This window comes from Felis catus, chromosome A2 (genome assembly GCF_018350175.1).
Source record: "Felis catus isolate Fca126 chromosome A2, F.catus_Fca126_mat1.0, whole genome shotgun sequence".
Classification (NCBI taxonomy): domain Eukaryota; kingdom Metazoa; phylum Chordata; class Mammalia; order Carnivora; family Felidae; genus Felis; species Felis catus.
In genome coordinates this window covers 67604444-67612127 of record NC_058369.1, presented here as the reverse complement: position 1 = coordinate 67612127, position 7684 = coordinate 67604444, and the positions used below count along the sequence as shown (strand labels likewise).

Genomic DNA, 7684 nt, shown 5'->3' with positions numbered 1-7684 from the left:
CAGTGGGTTAATGGTGGAAATACAGATGACTTATTGCTTTATATTTCCTTGATGATATACCCCCCAAATTTTTAAATATAAATTTATTAATTTAAAATTAAAATTAAACAATAAATCTCTTGCAGACTCAGGTTTAAACAGTGTGGTACACATCTCTTTACCTCAGGTGTACGTTCTGTGCTAATGGATGCAAGAAAACAATGCAGTAAGGAAGGAAGTGTAGATGGGAAGTAACACAACTCTTACCTCTCTCTGTCGATCTTTTTTATATTATTATAAAGGTGTGGTTTTATATTATCCAATTCAAAATCCTTTCTATCAGGAATCCCTCATTACACACCTTGGAAAACTAGGCTCTAAGAACATAGCCAATTTCAAAGTGTGGAAATGGACTTTGTTGTTGTCCAAGACCACATTGCATGGCATCTTTTTTTCCAACCCCAGTAAGGATTTCAAGCGTATAGAAAAGTTTTGTCTTCAGATCCCTTTGCGGCAGAAATTCTCTCAGAAAACATCAAAGTGCTGATGAATTATTAGGAACATTCCCCATTGTAATACTTTTGCATAAAAAGTGTTTGGGAATGTAACTAATTCAAACGGAAATCCTTTGTTCAAGGAAACAGAGAATGATCTTGATGGACCAGCATTTGGCCTGCGAACTCCAGCTGGCCCCAGGAAAAGATGTGATGTGTTGAAAGTTCCCTAATGTTTGTGGTACCAAGAGGCAAATTATTTTGCTTCTTTGATTTCAGCATCCGATGACAGGTACTTTTTCAATCTTCTGTTTATTATTGTAAATAACATACCTGCAATGTACTGGCTTTGGGAGTTTCCATTAATATGGATATCTCAAAACTGACACAATCCAAGGTAGCCTCACTGGAGAAAACTCTGCTGCCCACAGATAAAAGGGGAAAAATAAAATAGACTTGATTTTCCATTAAAATAAAAAGCCAGGTGCATGGCCACAGATGAATCGCATCCTTTTGGTTTTCTTCCAAAAGTGCACATATAAAAATCCTGCTGATTTTCAATAATGCTAGCATACAGGGCTTCCTGAAAACTTACAAAGGGTATAAGAAAGTTCTAAGGGCAGGTGGGGCAGTAATCATGATTCCACTTCAGTGAACTGGTTCCTTTTTCTGTGCTCCCTATACCACACTAAAATCTCATTTGGAAGTTAGGGTGAGTCGGTGCTGAATTTTGGCATTTGGTGAACCTTATATCTCAAATAACCCCCCCCCTTTTTTTTCAAAAAAATGTTTTAATATTTATTTATTATTGAGAGACAGAAAGAGACAGAGCACGAGAAGGGGTGAGGCAGAGAGAGAGGGGGACACAGAATTGGAAGCAAGCTCCAGGCTCTGAGCTGTCAGCACAGAGTCCGACACGGAGCTCAAACTCACAAACCGTGAGATCATGATCTGAGCCAAAGTCTGATGTTTAACTGACAGAGCCACCCAGGCGCCCCAGTAATAATCCCCCTTTTTAAAGAATCACACTTTCTACTGAAAGAGAAATTGGAAAATTTTTGAGGATAACAGACTGGATATGGAATAAAAAGGATATAAATACTGATGCCGTAAGAAAATTGCTATGATATGATTTCTTTCCTTAACCAGACTCTCAGAGAGGGAGGGAGGGAGGGAGGGAGAGAGAGAGAGAGAGAGAGAGAGAGAGAGAGAAACCTATTTGTCTACCCTGTATATTATCTGATGGACGAGTGGGTTATATTACTTTTATATGGTGCATGTGATCAAACATGGGATTTATTGATGTAGAATCCCAGAATCTTGATCTCAGGAGCATCTTAGAAAAAAATAAAATAAAAACTGTAGGACAGACATGAGTATTAACTTGCTGTCCAATACAGTAGGAACAGAGGAGAGTATTTTTTATGGCAATAGATGCAGAGTTGATGTACAAGCACTTACACATTCTTTCTCTCTCCAAGCTTGCTACCCCTTGTGATTCCTTGACTTAAAATCATATGCAGATTTTTTTTGATCCCCGTGTCTTGTACCGTCTGTTTCTTCTGAAAGGATCAGACTTTCCTTCATTCCTTCCTTGCTTCCTTGCTTCCTTCTGTCCTTCCTTCCTTCCTCCCTCCCTTCTTCCCTTCCCTCCCTCCCTCCCACCCTCCCTCCTTTCTTTTTCTTTCTCTTTCTTTCTTTCTTTCTTTCTTTCTTTCTTTCTTTCTTCTCTCTCCCTCTTTCTATCTCTCCCACCCTCTCACTCTTTTCTTCCTTCCCTCATTTCCTCCTTCCTTCTTTCTCTTCTTCTCTTCTCTCTCAAAACTAGCTAGCTCATGTGTGTGTTACCAGAAAATCTCCTTAAATATGATTGACAAAGTTGGTAATTCTATGTACTAAGCTAAATTTAACCCTTATCTAGAAAAAGAACAAACAAAGCTCAAAGTTAGTAGAAGAAAGGAAAAAATAAAGGTTAGAGCAGAAATAAATGAAGTAGAGATGAAAAAGACAATAGAAAAGATCAATGAAACTAAGAGCCATTTCTTTGAAAAGATAAATTTAGTACACATTTCTTTAGCCAGACTCACCAAGAAAAAGAGGGCACTGAGAAAAAGTTAGACACGAAAGAGGAAGTATAACTAATACCACAGAAATATAAGCAGAGACTACTATAAACAATCATGTGTTAAGAAATTGGACAAATTAAAAGAAATGGAAAAATTCCTAGAAATATACAACCTACCAGGATTAAATCATGATGAAACAGAATCGCTGAATAGACCAATTACTAGTAAGTATATTGAATCAGTAATCACAAATCTCTCAACAAACAAAAGTCCAGGACCAGATGCCCTCACTGGTGAATTCTACCAAACATGTGAAGATTAATACCAATCTTCCTCAAACTTTTCCAAAACGGAGAAGAGGAGGGAACTCTTTCAAACTCATTTTACAAAGCCAGTGTTACCCTGATACCAAATCCAGACAAGCATGTCACAAGAAAAGAAAGTTATAGGTCAATATCCCTGATGAACATAGATGTAAAAATTCTCAACAAAGTATTAGAAGCCAAATTCAATACATTAAGAGAATCACACACCATGATCAAGTGGTATTTTTTTCAAGGGATGCAAAGATGGCTCAACATCCACAAATCAGCAGTCTGTGCGATAAACTGCATTAACAAAATGAAGGATAAAAATCATATGATCATCCTAATAAATGCAGAAAAAACATCTGACAAAATTCAACATCCAATTATGATGAAAATTCTTAACCTAATATGTATAGAGGGGCACCTGGGTGGCTCAGTTAATTAAGCATCCAACCCTTGATTTCAGCTCTGGGCATGGTCTCACAGTACATGAGCTTGAGCCCCAGGTCGGGCTCTGTGCTGACAGTGCAGAGCCTGCTTGGGATTCTCTCTCCTCCTGTCTCTCTGCCTCTCTCTAGCTCATTTTCTCCCCCCCCCCAAAAGAAGTAAATAAACTTTAAAAAGGTCTATAGAGGAAATATACCTCAACAAAATAAAGGCCATATATGACAAACATACAGTTAATATGACACTCAATGATGACAAGCTGAAATCTTTTCCTCTAACATCAAGAACAAGAGAAGGATGCCCCTCCCTCCATCTTTATTCAACATAGTAATGGAAGTCTTGGTTAGAGCATTAGGAAACTAGAAAAAGAAAGAGAATTTATCCAAACTGGAAAGGAAGAAGTAAAAGTGTCACTATATACAGATGACATGGGATCACATAGACAGAACTCTAAGACTACATCAGAAAACTGTTAGAATAGGCCACTTCAATCAAGTTGCAGGATACTAAATCAATACACAAAAGTCTGCTGCATTTTTATATGCCAATAATGAACTATCAGGAAGAGAAATTAAGAAAACAATCTCATTGATGATTGCATCAAAAAGAATACTTAGAAGTAAATTTTATCATGCTCCTTGATTTCAAATTACATTTCAAAGCTATAGCAATCAAAACAGTATGGAATTGGTATTAAAATGGACATATAGGGGCGCCTGGGTGGCGCAGTTGGTTAAGCCTCCGACTTCAGCCAGGTCACGATCTCGCGGTCCGTGAGTTCGAGCCCCACGTCAGGCTCTGGGCTGATGGCTCGGAGCCTGGAGCCTGTTTCCGATTCTGTGTCTCCCTCTCTCTCTGCCCCTCCCCTGTTCATGCTCTGTCTCTCTCTGTCCCAAAAATAAATAAACGTTGAAAAAAATTAAAAAAAATGGACATATAGATCAATGGAACAGAACAGAGAGCCTAGAATTAAACTCATGAAAATACAGTCAATTAATTTATGACAAAGGGGACACAATTACAGAGTGGAGAAAGTATAGTCTTTTCAGTAAATGATGCTGTAAAATTGGACAGCCACATGCAAAAGAATGAAACCGGACCACTATCTTACACCATGCACAAAATTACATTCAAAATTAACTCAAAAGTGGGATGCCTGGGTAGCTCAGTTGGTTAAGCAACCAGCTTTGGCGCAGGTCATAATCTCATGGTTGGTGGGTTCGAGCCCCGCATTGGGCTCTGTATTGATAGCTCAGAGTCTGGCACTTGCTTCAGATTCTGTGTCTCCCTCTTGCTCTGCCCCTACCCCAACTCATGTTCTGCTTCTCTCTTTCTCAAAAATAAATAAACATAAAAAAATAAAAATAAAATTAACCCAAAAGTACACAAAAATCAACTCAAAAAAGATTGAATACTCGAATGCAAGTCCTGGAACCATTAAATACTAGAAGTAAACATAGATGGTAACCTCCTTAACGTCCATCTTGGCAATGACTTTTTGACACTAACACCAAAAGCAAAAGCAAAAAAGCACAAACACACAAGTGGAATCACATGAAACCAAAAAGCTTCTGAACAAGGAAACTATCAAAATGAAAAAGCAATCTATGGAATGGGAGAAGATATTTGCAAATCATATCTGCTCTAAGGAACTATATTTCAAAATATGTAAAAAACTCCTACAACTCATAGCAAATATACAGACAATCTGATTCATAAAAGAGTAGAAGACCTGAATAAATATTTTTCCAAAGTATACAGATGGCCAACAGGTACATAAAAAGATGCTCAACCTTACTAATCATCATGGAAATGCAAATCAAAACCATAGTGATAAATGATCTCACACCAGTCAGAATGCCTATTTTCAAAAAGACTGAAGATAAAAAGTGTTGACAAGAATGTGGAGAAAGAGAGACCTTGTGTTTGTTGGTAAGGATGTAAATTTATGTAGAAAACAACAGGGAGATTCCTCAAAAACTGAAAAAAGAACTACCATATGATCTAGGAATTTCATTTCTGGGCATGTTCATTGCAGCATTATTTACAATAGCCAAGATATGGAAACAACCTAGATGTCCACTGATAGATGAATGGACAAAAAACTGATTATATATATTATGTATACACATACATACATAGACACACAGTGGAATACTACTCAGCTGTCAAAATGAATGAAATCTTACCATTTGCAATAACATGGATGGCATTTGAGGGCTTTATGCTAAGGGAAATAAGTCAGGCAGCATCAGACCAATACAAATATCATGTGATCTCTCTTATATGTGGAATATATGTATACATGTATATATTCACCATTTGCCGGATGAATCTGGCATATATACATGTATATATTCATCATTTGCTGGATGAATCTTTTGATTTGGATTAAATTAGATTTGCAAATCTTCTAGGAAATGTATACTTCCTGAAAATGTTGAACAAATGTCTGTATATATATATATATTTTGTCCTTGTTTGTCCTGTATATATATATACATATATATATATATATATATATATATATATATATATATATATATACAGTCAAGCTCATGATACAGACAACAGATTGGTGTTTGCCACAGGGTGAGATGAGAGGTAGGAGAGATGTGTGATTTTTTTTTACCTTAAATAAATTCATTTTAAAAACACTCTATTTCTCATCCTTTACTAGAAATCTGATAGACTGTAGCAAAGTCTAGATATCCAGCGATTCCCAAGCAACCAATGAGTGAATGCGGAGAATAACTTCGAGTGTGGTCATGGAAGTCTCCAGCAGGGAGATGGAGCCACAGCCCAGGACTGTGAGGCAGCCTTACAGAGCTTTGGATTGCGAGGAGGAGGGTCACCATGGTGGCTGAGGTGGTGGCCAAGACAGAAGATGGTCAATGAAAGGTGCCTTGAAAAGTCTCCTCAGAGCAGTGCAGAGGCAATAAAGAAACAAGTGAAAGAGAAAAGAAAGAAAAACTAGTCAGACATTGACCAATGTAAGTCTGTCCTACCTGTGTTCTACAAAAGTATCACCAACGCTTACTTCTAAGCTGCTGAAAAATTACAAGGACAACAACACAGTGTTTGCTGTAGTCTTGGAAAATGAAAAATCCAAAGTGGGGGAAGCACAGGACATCCTTTCATGGATGAGAAAATAATATTACTACCTCACATGTCAGCTATGGGTTTTGAAAGAAAAAGTGACTTCCCAGAAAACAGAATAAACTGCTCAGACCCAAGGGCACAGTGAATCCCCCTGAAGAAAATTCCAACAGTGATGGCAAAGCCAGGGATTTACTCACCAAGAATTTATAAGTTCTTCTTCAGGAAGTTGGACTTCTGGGACAAGGAGAATTATTCCAAATAGAAAACCAAATATCTTCTATTCCTCAAGACAGACTTGGATTCTATTTTGCATCTTCTAGCCCAGGAGAAGGTGGGTCTACAGATAATGTCTTCCTTAGAACTGTACCTGCCCACCCCAGTTTAAAGAAAGATCTTATCAATCTATGTAAATATGTTACATTGGGTGACTTGGACACCCATCATTTGCCGGATGAATCTTTTGATTTGGATTAAATTAGATTTGCAAATCGGCTAGGAAACGTATACTTCCTGAAAATGTTGAACAAATGTCTATCAATGGAACAAGGACGAAATTAACTAATCACCAAAGCTAATCCTCACAGAAAGGATTACTAAACCAGGTCATTTTAGAGTCTACCTCTGAACAAACTAAAACTAAGCATAGCGATGCAAAAGGAAGGAAAAAGAATAAAGAAAACTAAAAGGGAAAATTGAAGTTTATATCAAGGCATAATGGGAACAAAAGTGAAAATTAAACATAACAAAAACAAACAAAACACTATCCCCCACCCCCACCAAAAAAAAAAAAAAAGTTTGATGGATGTATCAGTCAAGTAACGTTAACAATTTCCATTTGACAGTGGATGTTCATCTCACACTTCTCAGGCAAAATAAAGGAGCAAATTTTCTAAACTAGGAGAAAGCAACAATGAGTCTGAAAATGAGTGTCTGTGAATGAGTTTGATGATTTCTACTTTCCCTAAAAACACTAGCAAGTACATTCAAAATCTCACCAACCAATCACTTAGGAGCCCAATGACCAATCACCAAGCTTCAATCCAAATGAGCATGAAAATGTATCCATTAAGAAGATTAAGCATGGATAGAGCATGGAAACCTCAGTGGATCCCTGAGCAGTGGCATTTATCAGAATCTCTCTACAGGACCCTACACGATCCTGCAGGGGACCTGTAACCCTTGTAAAATATCTTTTACAAAGACTCAGACTTCTCGGTGCTGTCAGGGCCGAAAAGGTAAAAATAAATCAGAAACACATGCACACAGATTAAAAAGAAATTTAATTAGG

The 7684-nt window shown here is 37.4% G+C and overlaps 1 pseudogene; it reads left to right on the top strand.

Moving 5' to 3' along the window:
* Positions 1 to 6181: 6181 nt before the first annotated feature.
* Positions 6182 to 6870, top strand: LOC123383962 (annotated as a pseudogene).
* The last annotated feature ends 814 nt before the right edge of the window (positions 6871 to 7684 follow it).